Here is a 16107-nt window from a genome sequence, read left to right on the forward strand (position 1 = left end):
GTCTGCAAATACAGCACAGGAAAATGCTGGGTGGTTTGTTACATTTGAAGGTGAATAGTTCCAGTGTTATGTAATTCAGATAAACCAGAAAGAGCATTACAGATCTTGTACCATTACTGTAACTGATCAAGATACCTATTGACACCCTGAAATTGTCACACAACTTGAGGGAGCCGTGTGTGTGTGTGTGTTCAGGGAGTGGAGCGTGAAAGAAAATCTGTGTGCATTTCCCTTGGGTGGGCTGTGAATGTGACAGGCCTGTAAAAATCAGCACTGGTGTTGCATTTCAACAGCTGTCTGTTTGCATCAAACATCTTTTCTGAACCTAGTACACAACATGATAAGATAGATTTCAATCCTCGTTGCAGAATTCAAGTCCAGTTCATTTTATTGGACAGGCAACAAGCATCCCTTTCTAGGAATTGTTTCGATCTAGTTTGGAACAGTACTTTAGGTTGGTTCTTTATTAGTTCTCTTTGCTGTGATTTAAACGTTGTGAAATGTTGGCTAGAGTGCATCAGCACTTGTGAGCTTTTCTTACCCCATTTAACCCTGGCTTAATGTCCTTTTAAACCCCAGGTGAAGGCTGGTTTTTACCAGGTTAGCCAGTGATTCACACTTCTATTGACTTGACAGTGGTTTATGAAACCTGAATGCAATTATGCACTGTGAAACACTGTGATGTTAAACGAACAGGCAACCGATCAAAACCCCTCATTGGTTACCTTATTAAATATTCATGCATTTTGTATATTCACACAAACAGTTTCTGTGTCTGAAGGGACAGACTGAACCAGTGCAGATATGCATGGTAACATTTCTACTGCTAGATAATGTTGTACTTGTCCAATCTATGTTTTTAATATCATAAATATGCAAAGAAGCATATTAACTTCATCAATCTTGAATCCTGACTTTCAAAGATTAATTACTAACCCAGAATAACATTGTGAAACATGGATTAAGTGTTAAGAATAAATGACCTTTGAAAGTCAGTAATGTATTCTTTGAGCTCATTTTCCCATCCTGGCAAAGTTTCTGGTAAAAGGTGCTTTTACTGTGCTTTATTGAGGAAGCCATTATAGATTCTTCCTCTTGGGAGGAACAACTCTGGGAATCTTGTCATAACAGAGTAGCAAGTAAATCAGTATGTAATCATTTCTAAACTTTTAAATGACTAAACTCTTGGCATACCTCACCTCAGTCATGCTGCTAAACCCAGCTCAAAATGACTTTCTCTGCCTTGGATTCTCTGAACTGTTAAACTATCAGAGCTCTTAAAGATACAATTGATTGTAGCAGAACAATCTGTCCTAGTAGCCTTCACAAGTTCCCTCCACCCAAACAATGTTTTTCGACATAGCTTTAATTCTTATCTTACTGCTACAACTAGGACTGTCATTGCCAGCTGAAGTGTCACTATAAATAAAACTTTATAGCTGCTGATTGATTGTTTTAATCTAGATCTATAATGTAACACTATTATGGTGAAGCAACATCAAAGCACATTATTGCTTTGATAGACAGGGGTTCGTTAAGTGTATGCTGTGTTAGCAAATGGAAGAACATCATTCTGCTGGTTTTATGGTATTGACAAGGCAAAATAATTTCCGAGGTTTCCTTCTATTGCTTCCTTAATGTGATTATCATGTTTACAGTCAATCAATGCTCAAAAAAAAAAAAGAGTTTGGTTCATCTTTCTTTGTGTGATAATTTATTTAGTATTCACACAATGCACTGCATAATCCATATTATTTGGGTTGTAGTAGAAGCTAAATCTAGTTTGATGTTAATTTGCATTAAGAAAAAAGAGCTATTCACAAATGACTACAATGTGTTCTTTCTTCACTCTGATGAGTTATACAGGTTCAAAGATGTTTTAATGAACCTCTTTTTTTCTGTTCTGTAGGAGTGCATGATTCTCAACACGAAAAGGTCCTCAGTGTCACTGGGGATGGAAATATTCAAAGTCCTGACTTCCCCAACACTTATCCCCGGAGTACAGTTATAGTGTGGCGGCTGGTGGCAGTCACAGAAAGTTCCAGGATCCAGCTGACCTTTGATCCTCGCTTTGGTCTGGAGGACGCCGAGGACGGCATTTGCAAGTAAGAGACACTGACTTTTTGGTCACTGGCAAGACCTCACATGCACATTAGAGAAAGACAATATCTTAACATTTAAAATGTAGAAGACAGACAATTAAAAGGGTGAATAAAGACAATTAAAGACATTTACATTACATTTACTCAGCTTGTGGCCTTAGATATCAAAATGTTGTTGTTGTTTTCATGTATTTTAAACATAATTGCCTACAGTCCACATTATTATTATTAATTATTATAGCATTTTTGGCAGTTGCATTGCATCTTGCTATTAAATTTTTTGGGGAGGAGGATTGTCACTTCATGACATGGCATGTTTCTGTAACTTTTATTTTATTGTATTTTATTTTTTCTATCTCATGGCTGTGACTTTCTAGTACAAGTCAAAGCTGCCGGTTGATTTGAACTGGCGGATTGCAATATAGAATCAAGGCTGGACCAAAACTGTATATTGAGGAGGAGATTTAGAAAATTTTGAGAGCTTGAAAAATTCCTGAGTGTTTCCTTTCAGACACTCAAATATCTGCTTAGTGTTATGCGACAAATCAGCCCTACTAAACAAGCAGCATCAGGCATCCATTGCACTCTCTTGACAGGGTCAGACGTAAGATAAATCACCCTTATACAATGCAGCGGTATAAGTGTATGTGGAGAAGCAGGGGGAATTACAGTGGAGATGTATGTGCTTGTTGTGACCGAGTCCATTTTTTTAAGATTTAGAGTCGAAAGGAGGCCATTTGGGAGATTGGCTGTGCTGTAAAAAGGCTGATGAATAATGAAAAGCCCAACCTTAGAGTGATTATGTTCAGTTATATATTTATTTTTTCAATGGCTGATACAATGACATAAAGAACAGCCCTTCTTTGTGCATATTTAGTTCCTAGTCTCCTACGTAACTCCATAGCATCTGTTTGAGATTCTGGAGACCCGTACGATCAGAGATGTACACTCACACACAGTGTAGGTCACACAAAGCCCAGCCAGCCAATCCACATTAAAGACCCTTTCAATTACAGGCTAGCTTTCCTTCCATCCTTCCAGGCCTCTGTCCATGCCTCTGTTGTGCTGTATAGTGCAATCGATTGCAGACGTGCACATCTGTGAATTTCTGCTTCCCAGAATCTAGATGATGACCTTCCCATAGCTGGTGGTTTCATGTGGAAAAAATGTTCGTAGACCTCTTCTAATTATTGATAAATAATACTATTTTTGTATTAATGCCCTACTGACTTGTACACATTATCTGTGAAAGGCTCTTCATTGTCTGCAAACCTAATGTGTGAAATACTGTTACAGTAAATCAGTGTAGTTTTATTTCTTGTCAATAATCAATTACATAATGTGCTTTCATACACGTTTGTTAGCAACCCTATGGAGTCTTGCCAGCTATGTGTGTAACGCCTCCTAGTGGCTTCATGTTAACTGGATATGAACACTTTTTTTTGCTGAAAATGTACTCATCATCTTGGCCTGAGGGTGTTTCTTTATTGCAACAGATTCTGAGCATTTGCAATACATCATTTGCTTATCAATGGATCCTCTAATGTGAATGGGTGCCGTGAGTTCAAACAGCTGATAAAAACATATTGTTTTGATATAATGTAGCAAATGTTGTTCAATTTAATGCTATTCTGTTATTTCTATACTTTTTGCTTTTTGTTAGCATTATCCACTAGCATATTAAGTGATTTCAGCAGGAAAACACTAGTTTTTACACCAATTTAATATTCTCAGAATTTTTGATTGTGGCTTACAATTAGTAATATGCTTTGTTCTCTGCCTATAAACATATCAGACAGATGAGTGAACATAATAAAACAGGACCCTTTGGCAACAACAATGATGCTATACATCTATGCTTGTCCACTTTGTTTAAATCACAGGCTGTGGCCTTGAGGATCAAGTGTAGGGTTGGGGTTTTTGCAGTGAGTGTATTTGACCTGGAAAGAGTTTGTGTGGGTTTGTGTTGTGCGTTTTATACTTGGCAGCCATGCAGTGATGGGGGTCTGTATGATTGCACCAGCAATAAATCATTAAAGTCATTATTATACAAGTGATACAAGCACTCACTCTGAACGTGTGTGTGTATATAATATACATAAGCCAAATCCAGATACTGTACAGTACAGACCATGCAACTTTCCCTTCACAACTTCCATGCCGTCCAACTTTTTTAAATGGAGCAACCACATATTGAAAAGCAGTAAAATAATTATTAGACAGTTGATGAAGAAAAAAGCCCCTTCTGTTTAGATCGAATCAAAGGAACTGGGCTGGAATAAACTGTAATAAAGCTGCATGCTGAATCCTATCCTGCCTCCAGCAAAGCCCAGCCCAGAGCCGACAGGCCACTACAGACAACTCTCATCTTCCTGTGTGTGTGTTTGTTCCGACCAATAAGAAAACTAGGCCAGATTTTCTGTGCTTGTTAGAATTCTTTTTTGTTGGTTCTGTCTTTGATGGAAGGACGAAGGTTGTTGAAAAGGAACATATAAGATATAAGATAGTTATCTATCTATTGACAACTATTAGGAATTTTGATCAGCATGTGATATACTGAACAAAATTATAAACGCAACACTTTTGTTTATGCCACCATTTTTCATGAGCTGAACTTTTTCTATGTACACAAAAGGCCTATTTTTCTCAAATATTGTTCACAGATCTGTCTAAATTTGTGTTAGTGAGCACTTCTCCTTTGGCGAGATAATCCATCCACCTCACAGGTGTGGCATATCAAGATGCTGATTAGACAGCATGATTATTGCACAGTTGAACCTTAGGCTTGACACAATAAAAGGCCTCTCTAAAATGAGCAGTTTTATCACACAGCACAATGCTACAGATGCTGCAAATTTTGAAGGAGCGTCCAGTTGGCATGCTGACTGCAGGATAGTCCAACAGAGCTGTTGGTCTCAACCTGACTGCAGTTCGTCATTGTAACCGACTTGACTTCATATTCGATGGCGGCTGGCACTTTGGAGAGGTGTTCCCTCACGGATGAATCTCGGTTTTCAAGTCCAGTTCAAGTCAAGTTTGCTGATGTCAACATTGTGGATCAAGTGGCCCATGATGGCAGTGGGGTTATGGTATGGGCAGGCATATATTATGAACAACGAACACAGGTCCATTTTATTAATGGCATTTTGAATGCACAGAAATACCGTGATGAGATCCCAAGGCCCATTTTTATTCCATTCAATCACAACCATCATGATAATGCACGGCCCCATCAAGGAATCGGTGCACAATTCCTGTAAGCTGAAAACAACCCAGTTCTCACATGGCCAGGATACTCACTAGACATGTCACCCATTGAGTATTTTTTGGGATGCTCTGGATCAGTGTATACGACAGCATATTCCAGTTCCGGACCCTCCAATACAGTAAAACTGCACATTTTAGAGTGGCCTTTTAATGTGGCCATCCTAAGGGTGCACCTGTGCAATAATCATGCTATCTAATCATCGTTATGCCACACCTGTGAGGTGGATTATCTCTAGAAAGGAGAAGTGCTCACTAACACAGATTTAGACAGATTTGTGAACAATATTTGAGAGAAATAGGCCATTTGTGTACATATATTTAATATATTTAATTATATTGTATTAATATATTTTGACAATCTATAGCACTATTTTTAAGATTATTTGACACATTTTGCAATCATCTAATAGAGAGAATGATTAAGCTTATGAAGTGGTGTTGGTTTGTAACGCTATTAGCTGGAATCTCGTAATGTGGCTTGTTTTTAAAGCATGTTTACATAGATTCAAGACAATCCAGTGTTTGTGTTCTGATGCTGTGCCATATTTTCTAAAAGATATCAGCGGTACTTTCTTCTGTCCTACTTTAGCTTCTGTGGAGTGAATGTATGCATGTAAACCTGGTAATAGTGAAATCAAATTAAATTATTGATGAGCCATCTGCCTCAAGTGTCACTGGGATGAGACGAACCCTCTGCTTTGTGGTCTTCTGAGGTAGAACAGAGAAACAGACAGAGTGAAACATGTATTCATTAGCTAATGTGTGATGTTGCCTTAACATTTAATTTTGTCTAATTGCAGTTTTTATGTCGTTTACTTTGTGAGCACAAAATATTTATATTGACCTTTATTGCAAACCAGTTGCTGTTTAATGGTTTTTCTCATACACCTACGGGTGTATCGGTCTACACTGATTTATAAGAGATCTTTCAGCCCTCAGGCCTTTTTTTCCTGTGTATTGGCTTTGTGGAAATCAAACCTGTATGTGTCGAAAATCAGGGGGTTTAATGTCTTTTTTTATTATTATTTTTTTTTTCATTAAGTGCTTGATGACCTATTGTTTTAATTGAATGTGGTTTGAAACTTTAGTGTCAGGCTGGACAGAGAGTAAACAATACAAACTCCAAAAAGCCAAACGGCTGTGCTGGCACATAAACGTATTCTTGTCCAATCAAATGATTAGTACCAGGCTTTGGCAGCGGCCGCTGAAACCACCATTTATTGAACACTGCAGGAGCATTGAGGCCATGCAGGCAGAAATAACACAACCTCAACAATGCTCTCTCTTCTTTTCTTTATTAAAAACAAAATTATAAATAAATAAATGCTCAGTCCACTTTGTTCAGTCCAAGTTGCATCAAAGACTGTAATTTAGGGCCTGCAAAGGCAATGAGACACATAAGGGGTGAGTTGACTTAAATTGCACCAATAAATGCAAAAATCTGCATTTATTTTTCCGTTTTAAAATCATTTTAAATACAAGTCTAATAGAAAATTCAGCCATTGCACCAGTCCCCTCCATCAACAGATATATATATATATATAATTTTTTATTTTTTTATTTTTTTTGCTACAGTACCCAAAACCACTCTGATGTTTTTGAGGACCTTTGCATTATTGCATAAATTCCTTTAGTAAACAGTGCGCTTAAACAATTAGTTTATAATTAGTTATAAGTTATGCTATTTCAGAAGGTGCTGTTCATTCTTCTCCATAATTTTGCTGTATGGGTATATAACCACCCCCGCCCCCAAATAACCAAAACTAGCAAGTACCCAAAATATTTTATTTGTTCATGAGTGGTGTGCCATCAAATATGTGATCTATCTGAATTATTTAGAGAATCCGCTATTTTAAAATGCTAAGGAGAAAGTAGACTATCTAAGAAAGGCAAATAAACTAAAAAGATTGAGAGGAGAAAACTGGTCTTGAACCAGCTCTAACATATATTAAAATCTTTTTAAACTACCCTTGAGCACCTTTGATAGAATATATCATGATTTATTGTAGGCTTATTTATTGTGTAAAATTTTGTCTAACTTGGAGAATTTATAAGAAATATTCTGTATAATAAAATACTGTAAGGGAATAGATTTCCCCTACATTTATATTACAACTGTGGCATGTTGTAGCTATTGGTTCTTAACGTGCCAGTGGTTGTTTGTTCGTAACAAATGCTATATTGAGATATAGATATATATATGCGCATTTAAAAAAATATCATTATTGGCCTGGTAATGATTAATAGATATTCCAAAAAATGGCTTAGATTAAATCATTAAGAGCCTGATGAACTCTTAAGCAATGTCAAATAAGAAAATGTTAAGTTAGATTGACTTCTCATGGCATGTTTATTTAGAAGATTGTCAAACTATAGCCAATAAGTGTCTAAATAATATAAAATACATTCCATATATATCCTATGTAAACAAGTACTTGTTTACGATGATGTTACTTTATTGCAAATAAAATTTGCACAGATGGCACAAATGCCATTTCATAAAAATAAGCAAAAAAAACTAGTAAATAACGCTTGAGTGAGCATGACACCCACCCTCCCCAAGTAAACTTAATTTAAAGGGTGTTACAGTGGTGTTTCATGTATTCAGAGTTGTTCACAGTGTTAAAGAGATGGATTATCATGCTAAACGTCCAAAGTTAAAAAAATAATAATAATCTAGAAGAATGACTGAGAATTTCTGTGCCCAAAATCTTACTTCCAGGTTGGTAAAAGTTTCGGCTGGGTTTTTTTTTTTTAGATCGTGCATCTAATGATGTAGATGAGAACGGAAGTCCTAATATGAGCATTTCTTTCGGAAAAGCGTGCCCGCACAAACACATTGACCGGAGGAGAGTGAGACGCGCACATCATCATGCTCCAAAATCGTCGGCAGCGCTGCATAGGATTTGTTCGAGAATGCCTCCAAATAAGTGCATTTTTGGATGTGAGGGAAAGTTTACCGTGTTCAGCTTCCCCAAGAATCCAGCGTTACATGAACAGTGGATGAAGTATGCAGTACCACTCTATAGGTACTCAAGATTAACATGAGATTAGGTGAAACTGTGTATCTTACATACCCTTTAATATCATTTAAGTGTGATTTTCCTGAAGCATGTGTAGTACAAAACAGTTCTTCAGTTGCTGAGTGCCAATTTGGGATACCTGCGTAGTCCCAGAATCTAATATGTTTTTAGCCATCATAATAAAAGATAATTTAGCTCTCATGTTCTCTGTGGACAGCAATGCCATAAAGGTGATTGAGATCCATTTAGCGGTGCTCTGGCTCTTAGCTTATTCAGTTCATTAAATGCTTGTGAGAATGGATTTCTAGGTCACGGCTATTGTAGCTTATGAAAAGCCTAATACGTTAGCATATTAGCTTGAGATCAAATACAGATAAATATAATTTATGAGCTTAGATGTCTGTAGCCCTCCTTTTAATCTTATTCACTCTTCACTTTCTCCCAAGCATTTAGCTCAGTTTTTCTCTGTGTACTTCTGCTTTCATTTTTCCTCTCTCTACTTTCCTGTCTTTCCTCACTGCCTTTATTTGAATGGCTGTGTTTAGCTTTAAAGCCATAGTTCCCTGTTTTCAGCCTACCCTTGCATCTATTTCTTCCAAAAAACGTAGCAAAAAATGTATCTATTTTTAAATATTTTTTATCTACTTTTAGCAATTTTTGATAAGTGTCTCAAACAATAAAAATGCACACATTTTCTGTCTAAATTTCACAAAAAGAGGAAGCCAACGTTGCAGTACACGCATCACATGAATTAAATTATTGCTATTTGCAATTGTTCAATTTGATAATTAAAAGAAGTTTAATAATCATTCATACATGATACCCCTTGTTAGTAGCTTATACCTGTGATTGTTGATCAGTTAGAAAAATATCTAGAAAAATTGAAAATGTACTAGTAATTTTCCAGGACATTATCTGTTTTAACCCTGTAAACCGAAAACACTAAACAATGCGTAATTAAAAATACAGGTAAAAAAATACCCCTGTGAATTAACTTTTCTTGGAGTGTAGCATGTGTTCAGAATATGCAGATATACTAGTTTACTAGCGTATAAAAACTTAAATTGTAAGTGTTCAATAATTCAATGTTGTGTTTAAAGGGGGGGTGAAATGCTATTTCATGCATACTGAGTTTTTTACACTGTTAAAGAGTTGGATTCCCATGCTAAACATGGACAAAGTTTCAAAAATTAAGTTGTACGTTTGAAGGAGTATTTTTTGTTCCACAAATACTCCTTCCGGTTTGTCACAAGTTTCGGAAAGTTTTTTTCGAGTATGGCTCTGTGTGACGTTAGATGGAGCGGAATTCCCCCCCCCCCCCCTTTAAAAAGTTTTCTATTTTAATATTATCTTATGAATTTAGATTATTTTACAAACAAATCTAAATTAACATGTAAAAAAATATTTTTTGCTGAGATTTGATGTAGTGACACAATTTTGCATTGTGATTACTTTGACTTCATCGCGCAATGACATCACAGTGTCATTTAGCAACTTTTAGCAACAAATCGACCTTCCTTTAGCAACTTTTCCTGAAAATTAGTTGTTACGATAACAACATGCAGCAAAAATGACACGAATACTAAGGAAATTATGGCAGATGAAGGATTTGGTTTTCAAGATAAAGTAAAGTAAAAGACTTCTTAATAAACCAGAGAAGGTAAACATGTTAGTATTGTTGTGGGGGGAAAGGCATGCAAGTCCTCTCACCGACAGCCAGTTTAGTTGTACCTTTATTTTGTTTTCGTGTAATGCACGTTTTAATATGGATGGATGTGCTTTATTTGGCTACTTTTGGAGTGTTGAATAAAAACACCTGCCTACTCCCATTTTAATTCTTGGAAGAGCCAGGGCAAACCTTCTATATAAATCCGATTGGATTCTTTTGAAATAAGAAAGTTATATACACCTAGGATGTCTTGAGTGCGAGTAAAACATGGACAAAGTTTTGGTTGAACTAACCCTTTAATTACTAGAATACTATTTTCTCGCTAGAAATGGCATCAAATGTGGAAAAGGTCCAAAATATACATGTACGTACAAAATGTTAACCATCCTTCAAGACGACAATGTCAACTTTATTTTTAGCTCAACTTTCACGGAATTGAACAGATAGGATTGTGAAATATTTTAGGTAGCGAGGTAGGAGTCAAAAATGACCCCTTAAACTTTAAGCTGCTCATGCTAATTTGACAAACTGCAGAGATATTCTGAATATGTCTATGAACTGTTTAAAAGTTTGAGGTCGGGGACTTTTTTGTTTTTGAAATAATTCCCTTATACTCAACAAGGCTGTATTCGCTTTAATTTCAAATACAGTAAAAATAGTAATATTTTAAAATGTTTTTTTTTTTCAGCAACCATTACTTCAGTCTTCAGTGTCATATGGTCCTTGAAATCATTGGTGCTGTAGAAACCATTTTTATGTTATCATCAATGTTCAAAACAGTTGTGCTGCTTTAAATTTTTTCAGGATTCTTTTATTAATGTAGTGAAAACATAGCTGCATTTTATTTGAAAAATAAATCTTTTAAATGTCACTGTTGATCATTTTAATGTATACTTTCTGCATAAGTGTTGAAATCTCACTGACCCTGAACTTTTGAATGATAGTGTAGATGATTTTGCCTAATCCAATCCCAACTAGAGAGTGCGAAATGCAGATGTAAACAGCATTAAATGTGTTTTGACATCCAATCAGTTAAACCAAAATCGTAAAAAGGTTCTCTGGATTGTTTCACATCAACAACTAATGACATGTATCCAAATGCCTGTTGATATGGAATCCTGACTAAAACAATTTGCTTTTTTGGTTTACTGTTCATAAATGTTCATCACAAAATCTGAGATCCTTTCTTTTGAAATTCGCTCTTAAAAGGCCACAAGTGCCGATCTGTCTTGCCCAACTGCTTATGATGACATCATTGAAGATGAATGTAAACAGGAGCTGAATGCTAGTGATTAATGAGTCCCTTGTAAAAAACAGTGTTCTTTGCTGTTGTAGGTATGATTATGTGGAGGTGGAGGAGCCTGTCGGAGGCGTGGTGTGGGGCGTTGGTGTGGCTCAGAGATGGTTCCAGGACCCCAGGTGTCCAAGGGAAACCAGATCCTGATCCGCTTCGTCTCTGATGAATACTTTCCCTCGGACCCAGGATTCTGCATCCACTACTCTTTGCTTCAGCAGGTATGAAATTACTCATTCACCACGTCTTTGCTTATGCAATGCTTATGCAACATTTACTGATAGGGCTGGCTGTGTTTTTGCTGAAAAATGTTTTGTTAATCCCTAACGGCCCTGTACTATATTATTCCTTCCACCTGATGAACTTAAATACACACTGTGCAAAATAAAATTAAATGTTTATGAGAAATGCAGTGAGCTTTGCTGAATATCAACACATGAAAAGTCATACTGTATGTACTTGGGATCGAAAAAGAGATCCTGAGAACTTAAACATACTCCTATTTTATTACAATGCATCTGTTGCTGTAATCACCATCCCTTCCTCTGAAATGACCTGGCAACCTTAAATGGCACTTACTAAGTTGGAAATTTCAAGCTATAATCATAGTCCTACCTCAGAGACCTTCTCCTCAATGTCTCACTTCTTGTGGTGGTGAAAACCACAGCAGGGCGAGCTACGGTGTTTTCCCACTTTGGCCATGGTTCAGTTTCCTCCCTTTAATTTACACTCTGACAGGCGTCACACGGCACATTTGAAAAGGATTATTCCCCTGAAATGATTTAATAGACATGCTTGGCTTTGATGTTGTGATGCCTGTCAAAGTTTATGACTCCACTTTCCCTTGCATTTGTTTACTGAGGCTTCAGAGCGTGTCTGAACGCTTTGCTACGTAGCTTGAAAATGACTCTCGTTGTTTTTCAGTGAACAAAGGTGTGCTTTATCTTCAGGTAGATAATGGCTGTATCTATTCTGCTGAAACTTAATTATCTTAGTGTTGATTGTGGTGAGAGATGCCACCAAAACTAGACAGGACAAATGTGGCTGAGGATTATTAAACATATGGGGTTTCCATATGTCCTCTGCTTCTGATCTCATATTTTCTATTAAAAGTGCTGATGCTGTCAATCTTTTTCTGCATTTCCGTTGATTTGAGAGCCAAACGATGGTAACTTGTGCTATTACATTACTTGCCAACAAAAATATTTGTCTTTTAGAGTCTTAATTAATCCAGTCATAACGTAATACAACTACTGTTCAAAGATATTTGAGTCAAGTAAGTTTACAATATTGTTATTTAACTGTATTTAGACCTTTTTTAATTAGACATTTTTCCGTACTTTTTCTGCAGTGGAAATGCATGAAATCATTTTAGTTTATCTCTGGCTCCAAAACTGACAACAATAAAGGGACATCGATTTGCCTTTAAGGAGATCTTTGATTGTTCTTTTTAGGGATTTTCCCCTAGATTACTTCATTTTTGGCTTTTGGGTATAAAATGAAGCATGTTTATATGTAGAATTATGTGTAGATGAGTACATTCTCCACTCTTTATACTAGCCGTGCTCTATCGTTTGCAGAGGAGGTGGTGTGTTATGGCTGGTTTCTGGACGGCGAGCTAGCGTCAGAGAAGATGTGGCTGAATCAAGCTCTATTTATAGGGTTTGTGGAGGAGGATGTTGAGCTGGAACTTACAATTTCAACATGGCCTCCTCCGGCCCTGACTCACAGTGCACAGTTTGTTTTATTGCTCACCAAACCATTTGTATTCAGGAGGCTTGTGGATGGGAGTTGCATCTCGGTTGTTGTGTGCCTGTGTGCGTCAAATTGTTTGAATTGGTGTGTTCTAAAATGTCACGGAGTGTGTGGCAGAAGGTCTTCAACAACCTAAAAATAAGTCATTTGCTCTTTTTATGAAACATTGCTTGACTATCCTGCAAATATTGTTGTTGTGTGCTCTTTCGACATAAAGTGAGCATATGGATGATACATCTTTGCCAGGTGAATACAAAAATACAATTTCATAGTATGGCAAACAAAAAAAATGCACATAGAATCTAACATATAGTGAAGAAATGCCTTTTCTAGCTTCTAAATGTTTAAAGTCTTTAGTTAGCTTATGTTTTAATCTCCTTTGCCGTTAAATTCAGCTTCTCTCTGGCGGCATGTCTTAATTCCCAGTTTAATTTGCACATCCTGCACCACCTACTGTCAACTGAATTGTTTAAAGACAGCAGTGGTGTTAATGACACTAAACTGCAATTTAGCAGGAAATGTCCTTGGATGCCCTGCAGAAAAGAAAAAAAAGCTTTCTTTGATGGAAGAATTTAAAAATTGTGACCTTTTTTGCTACTTTACCTACATAGTATAGTAGTAGTAGTAGATGGGAGCTATATTTCTTAATGTTTTAATCTCATCTTTTTGTGTTGCAGTCGTCACTGAAGAAAAAGCTTTATCACAGGTGCTATGGTGAATTTTCTTTTTTATGAAAAGCATTTTACACATAAGTGGGAATTCATTAAACAGGTTTCATTTATCAAAATAGTGTTGGGTGGAGGGACATTTTTATTAGTTAATACTAGTAAATAAGCCCATTTTTTTCAGTTTTGGCTTAACAGAAATATGAACAACATGTCTGTAATATCATGCTTAGTGTTTAATGTATTACACAAAATATAAAGTATATAACTACTTATTTATGTTACAGGAGGAGTCATATTTGGTCCTTGACATGTAAGAGATCCAGTATAAGGAAATTTCAGTGTGAGGAAAAGACCAGAACATTTCATAAACTATAAACCTGGATGAAATATCAATAAAACCCAACTACACAAACAGATGAAGTGGAAAGTTGCGGAGATCAACATTTCTAGCATGCAGCCACACATTAATAGATGGTATAACATTATTGGGTAAAAATGTTAATTTTGGAACTGTTAATTCACCTGACAGTTCACAAATCCAGTGTACTTCTCATAAAATGCTTAACTGTGTTCTTAGTCTATACTGCATCCAGGTTTATATCTCAGTTTATTTTACCCCACTGTCCACTGATGCTACTAAATGATGAGTGCTTCAGATCTTTTACTTGAAAGTTCCCTATTATGATGCAACTTGGGGAAATGAGTGGCCTGTTTGGCTGGCTGTTGGGTTTGTATGCGGTAGCAATGGGCTGCCATGTTGGAACAGCCGAATTCTGTTTCTCTCTGTGGTCAACCTCAGCTACTGGAAACCCGGGATCACGGGGCGCCCCTGCACTTTCTGTTTAAACAAGCAATCACTCCCTTCACCACTACCACAGAGAGAAGAGGGAAAATGAGCCCCAGCTGCGATTCTCAGGAAGAGACTTTGGGAGTTGGTAAGGTTTTGAGGGAAGAGGTCATTTAAATCGGCACCTTTCTCTGGAAATAAGAAAAAAATTGGGATTCTCAAGAAAGTCTGCTTTTAACTCCCAACTGGATTTCATAGATGTTTTCCTCCTCAGATCAACCTTAAAAATGCCTTTTGCATGTGCTTACTGATTTCCACTTGCTTTGCATTAACTTTATTGCCATTAAATAGACCAAAATAGTCTAGAACAAAGGAGATGTTTTCTTTTTCCAAGCAGAGTAACCAGTTTCATAGGCACCAAAAGTGGGACATGGTTGGGTTGCTGAGGCCAAACTAAGTTCAGAACAGGATTTTTTATAAACATTTTAAATTGGAAACAGCTTCTCTTTAAAAGAATGAGGTTAATGTGCAGTGTGAACACGGTATACACTTGTGTGTAAGAAACTTTGTATTTGCCACTTGTTTTTAAAAGTAATTGTAGATGGCGGTTTTGTTGGCCGGACCTTTCTTCTCAGTAACATTAGTTCAGGACAACCACAAGGATTACTGAATTACATAAGGCATATAATTTCAAGCACAATGTCTATTCAAAATTCAGAGTTGGATGTGTGAAAATGACTCACTTCATTTCTCTTCTCCTCTTCCTTCAACCACTGTGTATGACTGGCATGCCACCAAGCTTGGCCTTCACCAAAATACATCCACAGTGAATCACCCGCATTTTTGAGTGAGACCTCTGCACTGTTATTTGGTTTTCTACAGAGCTGAATGCTCTCATGTGTGTTCTGACGGCTACTGGCAGACATCTGAGTCTGCGCTCATGTCCATCTGTTAAGCCATTTTCCCTGTACAACCTGCAAACAATTTGAAACATCATGTTGTCTGGCTTCAGAACATAAATGAAGCCATTATTTTGTGGATAATATTTTACCTTTAATCAAAGCATCTGTTAGGAAATATGATGACATGAGCAAGATGTTTGAGGAAAAGCACCTTAAGTGTTACTGTGATATGTGATACTTTATTGGCAGATTATAAATGCTGTGACATGATGCTTAAGAATAATCATTTCTGGTAACACTTTGCTCTAAGCCTTTATGTATGATGCATTCTAAAAGTCATTTTAATGCATTAATTATGCCTTGTAATGCACCCTATGATACATTGTATATGAACGATTGTCTCATAAAAAAATTTAACCATAGTTAATACATTATAACACTTATCAACTCTATGCATTTAAAATTTGGTTGTAATTTTATATTAATTCATATTATATTGAATAATACCCTTCGTAATGCATTATACATAAAGGCTTTAAGTACAGTTTTACCTAATTTCTTCACGCAAAGTATCAAGATATCTTCGTATGCATTTAGTGTTTTTTTTTTTTTTTTTTTTTTTTGATGATTTTTTTTTTTT

The 16107-nt window shown here is 36.4% G+C and overlaps 1 pseudogene; it reads left to right on the forward strand.

Moving 5' to 3' along the window:
* LOC113092927 (platelet-derived growth factor C-like) overlaps window positions 1–11583 on the forward strand; it is a 36991-nt pseudogene extending 25408 nt beyond the window's left edge.
* Window positions 11584–16107: the final 4524 nt, after the last annotated feature.

The sequence above is a fragment of the Carassius auratus genome, unplaced genomic scaffold (genome assembly GCF_003368295.1).
Source record: "Carassius auratus strain Wakin unplaced genomic scaffold, ASM336829v1 scaf_tig00214762, whole genome shotgun sequence".
NCBI classification, from domain to species: domain Eukaryota; kingdom Metazoa; phylum Chordata; class Actinopteri; order Cypriniformes; family Cyprinidae; genus Carassius; species Carassius auratus.